We start from the raw sequence: 10,289 nt of genomic DNA on the forward strand, positions 1-10,289 counted from the left end.
TCCTTAGAGTCCATTCACTCGGTGCCTCGGTCACCATTATTACAAAGTGAACGTAGCCACCATTCTACACACTCCTCTCGATCCTCTAAGCTTTCGGATCATGATGTGGAGAGAGTAGTAAGTAGGTTGCTTAAGTCACAGGCACTAGCTAAATTACTGTCCAGCCCACCTCAACAAGTATTGGCTCCAACCGCCTCTATTTCCATTCCTCCTCTGACTCCATTGAGTTCGGAGCCAGAATTCGTTGGTGTGCAGGTAGTGGAACCATCGGCTCCATTCACCATCTCTCCTTCGGCTCCGACTTCGGCTTTGATTACCTCGATTGTTCCTTCTTTTGAGGAATCTGGACGCCAGGACTCTCTCGTCGGTTCCAAGGGGGGGGGGTGACATTGGACCCTTGTCCGACCCCGTTCTCCTCCTCAGAGCTTCGGCGCAGGTGAGCTCGGCTCCAACATTGGCCTAGGAGCCATCGCCATCGGTGTGGAGAAAGATTCCTATTTCTTCGGAACCAGAGCTTTCTCTGCCTCAAGGTCGGGACGCCTTCGAGGTCATGTGGAGTGTGCTGTCCCCCAAAACAGCTCCACTACCAGCTCCATCGGCTCCGTCCCCCATAGTGTCTCTGTCAACCTCTGCTCTTCCTCCAGACCCTAACCGTAGGGAACCAATGCCCCAGGACACCCCACTGCGTGTTCCCTCTTCTTCTGAGGCCTCCCATGATCACTCAGAGAAACTCCCTCGGAAGAAGAAGTGCAAGAGGAAGCACATTGACTCCCCTGAGTATGTCACTTCAGATACAGACTTAGATGAATCAGAAGGGTCCCTGAGGTCTCTCTCTGAAGATGTTTCCTTTTCGGACATCCTTGAAATGCTTAGGCAGAGGGGGAACTGGACTTCCCTAGCCCCTACCGAGTCTGTTCTCCTGGATGCATTTGGTTCCCGACCTTCCGCCTCCTGGGTTTCTCCTCCTTTCGACCCATTCATGTCTGTGGTGGCTCGAAAGGCTTGGTCAGCTCCAGACACTGTGGAACCAACTCCGAGGAGACCTAACAAGTTTATTACAGCCCCCCCAGGATAAGCAATTCCTTTCCAAAGGTGTGCCCATTGATGGCATGGTGGTAGCAGCAGCCACCAAGAAAGAGTTAGCAGAAACCTCTTCATCTGTTCATCCCCCTAACAAAGAGTCTCAGATGATGGACAGATACGGAAAGCGAATGTTTGCTTCAGCAACCTTCTCGATGAGGTCCCTGAACTATCTATGTCATTTTACTTGACTTCAAAGGGATCTCCTGAAAGAGCTTGGAGATGCCCTTCATGATCCTACAGCTGAGGGAGTACAAGCCAAAGTAGCTTCCCAGCTGGCGACTCTTAATTCTATAGTCAACTCTTCCATGAGGCTGATTTCCTATGCAGCTGATGGAGCGAGCAGAGCCGCTGGCACAGGAGTGGCCCTCAGGAGACATGCTTGGATGCGGCTGTGTCAGTTTGCAGAACCCTTTCAAGTGTCCTTCACCAATACTCCCTTTGATGGCTCCTTTCTCTTTGGGCCTCAGGTGAAAGACATGCTGACCAGGTGTGAGCAAGAAGGCAAAACTCTGTCTGCCATGGGAGTCCATTTTTCCACTCCTTCTAGACCTTACCCCAAGGGTCTGAAGAGTGGGAAGATGTGGTTCTGGAAATCCCAGGGATCCTTGCCTGACACACATGGTGATTTTTCCTCCAGAGGCAGAGGGAGAAACAACAATTACAGACACCGCCCTCGTGGCAGAGGGGGTCCGCAGAAAGAGGGTGACAGAGAATCCTTCTCTGGCAAGCCCTTCCAGCATCCCTGAAGGGTTGCCTGGCTGCTCACCTCTGGATGCAGTAGGGGGAAGACTTTTGCTGTACCCAAAAGGTTCATAGGTTGGTACTAGGCTATCAGCCCTAGGGCCTATACAAGCCTAGCCATAACAATTCCCTGGCTATTTCTTTCCACATTATTTACTTTCCTGGACCCCTGTCTAGCAGGGCGACTGACGTGATCCCTGAGGTGAATTTCCTTTCTCCCATCCAGTCGTCAAGGTTCCTCTTGAAGAGGTCCAAAGAGGCACTCTGCTTGACATGTATGGGCAATCTATTCCAGAGTCTGGGGAGTCTCTGGGTCAGGAACCTATCCCTCCAGCATGTTTTGTTTATTGTGATGACAAGGTTTAGATCCCTGGAGCGTGTAGCTCTGAGGGATTGGGATTTCTTTAAGTGTAGCATGTCCAACAACTCTGGGTTTGACATGGCCTTGTATGTTAAGCAGAGATCGCCTCTGAGTAGATGATATGCGACAGAGTATAGCTGGAGTTTTTTAAGGCGGTCAGCGTAGGGCATCTGCTTTAGGCCTGTGATTCTTTTAGTGAGGTATTTCTGAGGCCTTTCCAGTTGTTGCAGATGTCTTGAGAGGTACATACCAAATGGGGCGTTGTATTCTATAATGGGTCTAATGAGGGATGAGTACAGTGGGACAATGACCTCCTTTTTTCTGGATGAAAAGCCCTTCGTGATGAGGTGTGCCACATAGAAGGATTTCCTGACTGTTGTGGCGATGTGGCAAAATTTAACAAAAGACAGATGGGTACTATCCATTATATCCGGAGGTTACAAAATTCCCTTCCATCAATCCCCCTCACAGTCAAAAAAGGCCCTTCCAGATGTTCCGCCCAATCTGAGGGAGCAAGCAGTCATAGAAATTTCAAAACTGCTAGAAAAAGGAGCCATTCAGGAAGTCCCCGCAGACCAGCTCGGATCTGGAACTTACTCAAGATTCTTTTTGGTACCAAAAAAGACAGGGGACTGGAGACTGATTCTGGATTTCAGAAGACTAAACAAATCTGTACAAAGAGAAAAGTTTTGGATGGTCACGCCACAGTCCATTCTACCCTTTCTGGGTCAGGACAATAGGATCTGCTCGATAGATCTTCAGGAAGCGTACTACCATATCAAGATGGACAGATGCTTCAGGAGGTTTCTTCGCTTCTGGGTAGGGGCCAGTCATTACCAGTTCAGAGCTCTGCCCTTTAGTCTCACCTTAGCCCCCAGGGTGCTCACCAAGTGTATGGCAGTAGTCACAGCTCACCTGAGGCATCAAGGATTCCAGGTGTTTCCATATCTAGACGACTGGCTCCTCACTGCTACCACCAGGCATCAACTCTTACAAGCACGGGATTATACAATCACATCATGCACTCATCTAGGCATCACAATAAATTTCGAAAAGTCTGCCTTGTTGCCCTGTCAGTCTATCACTTACATAGGAGCAGAATTAAACACAAGGGAGATGTTTGCAAGATTACCACTGGAAAGAGTTTACACAATTCATCAACAAGTGTTAATCCTAATGCAGAGCAAAAGGATTCAAGTCAGATATGTCCTTCAAGCTCTGGGCTCCATGGCAGCTGCCATTCTTCTAGTTCCATTAGCGCGTTTCCACATGCAAATTCTTCAGTGGTTTCTTTTCAGGCAGTGGTCCTTTCAGGAGCTTCCCATGTCTCACATGATCCTGATTACAGAAACATGCAAAAGGCACCTGTCTTGGTGGATGGACTCGCCACTAGTGTCAGGGCATACCTTTCATACAGCCTCTGCCGGTAGCCACAGTGACCACGGATGCCTCCCTGATAGGGTGGGGGGCATTATCTGGGCAGGACAGTCCAAGGTACTTGGCAACCTCACGAGTACCATCTGCATATCAATGTCCTAGAAATGAGAGCCATGCTTCTAGCGTTGCAAGCCCTTCAAGACTCTCTTCTTTCTGGGACCATTGCAATTCAAACAGACAACATGTCAGTGGTGTGGTACATCAACAAACAGGGCGGAAACAGGTCCTACCCCCTGTGTCGAGAGGCACTCAGACTGTGGCAATGGGCGATTTCCTCCCAACATTTTCTGATTGCGACGCACGTCCCTTGGAGATCCAACATCATAGTGGACAGGCTCAGCAGAGCTATTCTCATGCCTTACGAGTGGTCTCTGAGTCAGGAAGTTGCAGATCTTATCTTCCGCAAATGGGGACAGCCTTGCTGCGATCTGTTTGCCACTCCTCTCAACAGCAAATGCAGCAACTACTTCTCCCTTCTTCCGCTTCCAGGTCACATACCCAGAGACGCTCTAGTCCACGATTGGCCTCAGGGACTCCTTTATGCTTTTCCTCCGTTTCCTTTACCAAGACTCATACAGAAAGCAAAATCGTTGGGTTGCAAAATGAGCCTCATTGCCCCTTATTGGCCTCGATAGATATGGTTTCCGTTCCTACACCCCTGCCTTGTCGATCAGCCCTGGATTCTGGACCCGATTCCAGATCTCCTGTTTCATCAATCAGGCGGGTTGCATCAATCCCTCCAAACACTCCAGCTTACAGCGTGGTTACTCCAATTCCAACCTTAGCTAGGCTTCCCAGTATCTCCCCAGCAGTCTGTGTTATTATTGTTTCTTCACATAAGTCTCCTACAAGAAAAAAATATGCTAGTAAATGGAAACGGTTTTCTTGCTGGGCAGAGTCTAGGAATGTGGATCCTTTCTCAGCCCCAGTCCCTGAAATTCTTGAATTTCTAGCACAACTTTTTCAGTCCGGTGCTGCTTCCACTACTATTAGAGTACAGTTAGCGGCCATTTCAAATTTTCATATTGGATTGTTGAATTCTAACATCATGTCTCATAAGCACTGTAAGGCTTTTTTGAGAGGAACATATCTTCTTAGACTTCCAGTGAGAGATCCCCCTCCTCCTTGGGATCTTAATTTAGTCTTAACTTCCTTAATTTTGCCTCCTTTTGAACCGGCAGCATCATGTCCCCTTAAGTTTCTGTCTTGGAAGACACTTTTTCTGGTTGCTATCACTTCAGCTAGGCATGTCTCAGAACTTCAAGCACTATGTGTTCACTCTCCTTACCTGGTGTTTCACAAGGACAGAGTTTCTCTGAGGACCAATCCATCCTTTCTTCCTAAAGTTTGCTCAGACAACAATTTAAATCAATCCATAGATCTCCCAGTGTTCTTTCCCAATCACAGCAACAAGGCAGAATACAAGCTCCACCAAGTGGATATTCATAGACAATTGCATTTTTACCTTCATAGAACTAAAGAACTAAGGAAGTCAGACCAGTTATTTCTCTCTTATGCCTTCAACAAACAAGGCCTCCCAGTTTCCAAGGTGACCTTATCCAGATGGTTATCTAATACTATTACATTTATTTACCAGTTACGAAATAGAGTTACCAGCTAAACCAAAAGGTCATTCTACCAGGGCATTAGCCACCTCCATAGATTTTCAGTCTAGGTTGCCCATAGATTCAATCTGTGCAGCTGCCACGTGGGCAAACCCTCATACCTTTATATCTCATTACAAGGTGAATATGGTCTCCCGGAGCAGAGCTGACTTTGGTTCCACTTTTCTGAAGAGTCTGTTCCAATGAGCCACCCAGGATGCTAGGGGCTAGGGACGCTGTCCCAAACAGCAAGAACGAAGGTGAGATAGACAACTTAACATAAAGAAGTTATGTACCTACCATAACGTTCCATGTTAGTTGTCTTCATCTCGCCTTCCTTCTTGCGTCTCTCCCTCCTTCCCCCGTCCTCATGGACTGAGAGGAGTTCTGGTTTTCACTGGCTGAGAATTTTTTTCCTTATTGCTCTCCTGGCCAGGTTTTTTTCGTAACCTATTCTATAATTAGATATATTGAACAACCAGTTCTTAGATAACTGGTTATCTCAACTTATGTCTGGGATTAGCTGTTACAAATGAGATCGGGGTAGCTTTTGCTAGGCATCATGGGATAAGGGGTAGCCTCCAGCCAGTAAACAGCTCTCGAGCTATTGAAGATGGCCGAGTCGGAGCCGAGGATCAGCTCCGAACCCAAACAGCAAAAAGGAAGGTGAGATGAAGACAGCTAACATGGAACGTTATGGTAGGCAGATAACTTCTTTTTTCATCTATGAGTGCCACTTCAACACAGAGCATTGTGCCGACCACACTGGATCTGACCCCTTTGCTTCCGGTCTTGAAACTAGAGACTTTGGAGCTGGCAGACTTTGCACCTCAGACCCGATACTCTCCCTCAGTAGACCCGTTTCTGGGCCAAGCATATAGCTCATTTCTCGAACGTCCTGACTCCCCATCTAGAGTATCCAGTAGATCCACCAAGAGCCTTTCAGAACATGACGTGGTGCATCTTGTGAACCAGCTTTTGGTAGCCAGAGGGATTCCATCACACTCTAAAACCCATCCATCTGCTGGACTTGGGTTGCCTTATCCATGGACTCCATCTTACACTCCTCCTTCGACCATGTTGGTTATGAAGCCTTCTGTTCCGACATCCTTCTTGAAATCCTCCACCTCGGCACCTACAGTGGACCTCACTCCAGCTCCAAGTTTGGACCTTTGGTCTTCGGTTCCTGCTGGACCGGTCCTTCCTCAATCTGGGGATTGGGGGACTGGTGCATCAGCCTGGGATACGGTGCCAACGTTCTCCTCGGTTCCCTCCTCAGCGCTGATGGCTGCATCCGCGCCAATCTTGCTTGAAGCTCCACTCATGGGTGTGGGTCCATCATTGTGGGGTGTGACCCTGGTCCCGAGGTTGTCTTTCTCGGTTCCGGGCTCCCATCTCTCTTCGAGCAAGCCTGCCTTCCACACGATGGAGAAGGGTCTTGCTTTTGGTAGCACTCCTACGATTTCGAAACCCCAGTTTTTGCCCCCTGAGCTGCAGCTGTCACAGACCACCCCCCCGGGATACTGGGCAGAGAAGCCACAGGACACCCCTGTTCAGGGTACCCACTCTTCCGAGGGCTCCTCAGAGACCCCCACTGAGGACCCCCTTGAAAGAAGACGTGCAAGAGGAAGCACGTGGAGTTGGCTGAGGAGTCCTTAATGGAAGACACAGATTAAGATGATGGTGAAGGGTCCCCACGGTCACCTCCTGATGAGGGATCCTTCAGAGACATCCTGGAAATGTTAAAACAGCGAACTGACTGGAAGCCCTCCAGCCCTTCGTCTGGCTTTTTGTGCCTGGCCTTCTACATCTTGGGTGTCCCTGCCTGCTGACAAACTCATCCAGCTCGTTGTGCAGCACGTGTGGAAGAACCCTGATTCCATTGAGGCGATCCCCCGGAGACCAGACAAAATTCTGTCCCCTTCTGTTGATAATCCACACTGGTCTAAAGGGGTACCAGTTGATGCTATGGTGGTGGCGGTGGCCACAAATAAGGACTTGGATGAGGAAAGTCCCACTGTCTTCCCGCCCAACAGGGAGTCCCGGGTGGTAGACAGACTTGGGAAGCGTGTTTTCTCATCAGAGACCTTTGCTATACAGTCGCTGAATTGTTTGGCACATTTTACGAGGCTGCAGAGGACTTGATCTCCAAACTCTCTGGGACCCTTGCAGGACAGTTGTCTGACATGGTCAGGGAAAAGGTGCCCTCACAGCTAGCAACCCTGTAATCAATATCCAACTCGTCCATGAGGCTGCTCTCACACATGACTGAAGGGGTGGCTAGAGCAGCAGGTTCAGGCATTGTTATGAGACGTAATGCCTGGATGCACATTTGTGACCTCGCAGATCCCTTCAAATCTTCCTTTCTGAATGCACCCATTAAAGCTTCATCCCTCTTCAGCTCCAGAGTGAAGGACACACTAGCCAGGTGCGAGCAAGATGGAAAAACCCTGTCTGATGTAGGCCTACAGTTTTCTAGCCCTCAATGTTCCTTTTCCAGGAATCAGAGGAGTGGGAAAATGTGGCATAAGAAATCTCAGGGTCCTTTCCATGCGACACTTGGTGATGATACTTCCAGAGGCAGAGGGGGTAACAATTCTGGAAGACGCCCTTATGGAGGCAGAGGGGGTCCTGGCAACCAAGGCTCCAGGGACTCTTTCTCTGGAGAGCCTTATCAGTGCTCCTGAGGGGCGGCCTGATTGCTTACCTCTGGAAGCAGTTGGGGGTCATTTCTCTCTCTGCACCAAGCTGCCTGGCACTCTATCACCACTGATCATTGGGTGCAGAATATTATCAACAAAAGGTTACACCATTCCCCTTTCTTGTCAACCAAAATTTCCAAGAAAACTTCCTGATGTTCCACCCAATCAAAGGGAAGCAGCAGCTTCAGAGATTATAAAGCTGTCTCAAAAAAGAGTCATCCAACCAGTCCCACCAGACCTGCATGGATCCAAATTTTACTTGAGATTCTTTTTGGTGCCAAAAAAGACAGGGGACTGGAGAGCCATTTTGGATCTCAACAGCTTAAACAAGTCTGTCACCCAAACCAAATTCCGGATGGTCACTGCCATTTTGGATCTCAACAGCTTAAACAAGTCTGTCACCCAAACCAAATTCCGGATGGTCACTGTTCCGTCCATCCTTCCCTTTTTAAGAGAAGGCAGTTGGATGTGCTCTATAGATCTTCGGGACACATATTACTACATCAAGATGGACAAACGCTCCAGGAGTCTGCTTGGCTTCTGGCTAGGAGCCAGTCATTACCAATTCCATGCTCTGATGTTCGGTCTCTCTACAGCCCCCAGAGTGTTCACAAAATGCATGGCAGTGGTAACAGCTCACTTGAGACTAAAAGGATTCCGGGTGTTTCCTTATCTAGACGACTGGCTCCTCACCGCCCCCACCAAGCATCTTCTGGTAACTGCCCTACAACATACTTTGTCTCTGGCAAAATTTTTGGGAATAACGATACATTGGGAGAAATCAAATCTTATCCCTACACAACAAATAGAGTTAATTGGAGCAATGTTCAGTACTCAGTCCTGTCTAGTATCATTCCCTCCTTGTAGACTCCTCCGACTGAGGCTTCAAATCTGAGTGATTCTCTCAAACATCAGTCCCTGCAAGACAAGTTCTTCAAGCTCTGGGTTCTATGGCTGCATTAATTCCAGTAGTGCCTCTAGCAAAGCTACATATGCAAATTCTGCAATGGCTCCTTCTGTGTCAATGGTTCCCAAACTGTCATCCCCTGGATTACAAGATTAGAATAACCAACTGTTGCAAACAGGACCTGCTTTGGTGGATGAGGCCAGACGGAGATGTTTTGAGCCGACCTTTTCATCTCTTCCAGCCCACAGCCATTGTGACCATGGATGCTTCCCTGATCAGGTGGGGGAGCCATTTTCAGGGAAAGACTGTACAAGGCACATGGTCCACCTCGGAGGCCCACCTGCATATCACTGTCCTAGAACTGAGGGCCATGCTGTTAGTGTTGCAGGTATTCCATGTGGCTCTCCCCTCCGGGGCAATTGCAATCCAATCAGACAATATGTCAGTGGTCTGGTACATCAGTACGCAAGGAGGAAATAAGTCCTACCTCCTTTGTTGAGAAGCCATGAGAATCTGTAAGGGTGCGATAGCTTCCAACCGCTTTCTGATAGCAATGCATATCCCAGGGAGTTCCAACATGATTGCAGACAAACTGAGCAGATGCATCCTCATGCTCCATGAGTTTTCCCTCAACCCCGAGGTGGCATCTGTAATCTTCAGCCACTGGGACTACCCTTGCTGCAATCTTTTTGCCTCCCCATCAGACACCAATTGCAGCAACTACTTCACCCTACTTCCCCCGCAGGGGGAGTCACAGGGATGCTCTGATCCACGATTGTCCCATGGGACTTCTCTACGCCTGTCCTCCCATTCCTGTGATCCCACAATTTCTGAAGAAGGCTCTTTGGTTGAGATGCAAGGTGATCCTCATAACCGCATTCTGGCCTTGACAAGTTTGGTTCCCCTTTCTTTGGCCTTACCTAGTATTCCTGCCATGGATTCTGGACCCTCTATCATATCTGATCACTCACCCCCAAGGGATGAGTCAGCCAAACCTGTCCACTCTCAAGCTGACAGCTTGGTTTCTCCACTTCCACTAGTCACCAGGCAGGCTAATCTCTCCTCCTCTGTTCCAAACATCATTCTGGGCTATCGCAAACCATCCTCCAGAAGACTATATCAGGATAAATAGAAAAGGTTTTCCATTTGGTCCAAGGATAACATGCTAGACCCGTATTCGGCTCCAGTTACTGCAGTGCTTCAATATTTGGCTAAGTTTTTTGATGATGGAACCTCTGCCTCTACAGTTCGCATACATCTAGCGGCAATTTCCAACTTCCACAATGGTATAGATGGCAGCCCTCTTATTTCGTTACACCTTTACAAGGCTTTCCTCAAACGGATCTCTCATCTCAGGCCTCCTCTCACTTTAGTCCTCCATTCATTGACTCAAAAGCCCTTTGAGCCTGCGGCTAAGTGTGACCTAAAGTTCTTGTCTTGGAAGTCTTTGTTCC

This window comes from Protopterus annectens, chromosome 8.part0, assembly GCF_019279795.1.
Source record: "Protopterus annectens isolate FY-2018-M chromosome 8.part0, PAN1.0, whole genome shotgun sequence".
NCBI classification, from domain to species: Eukaryota; Metazoa; Chordata; order Ceratodontiformes; family Protopteridae; genus Protopterus; species Protopterus annectens.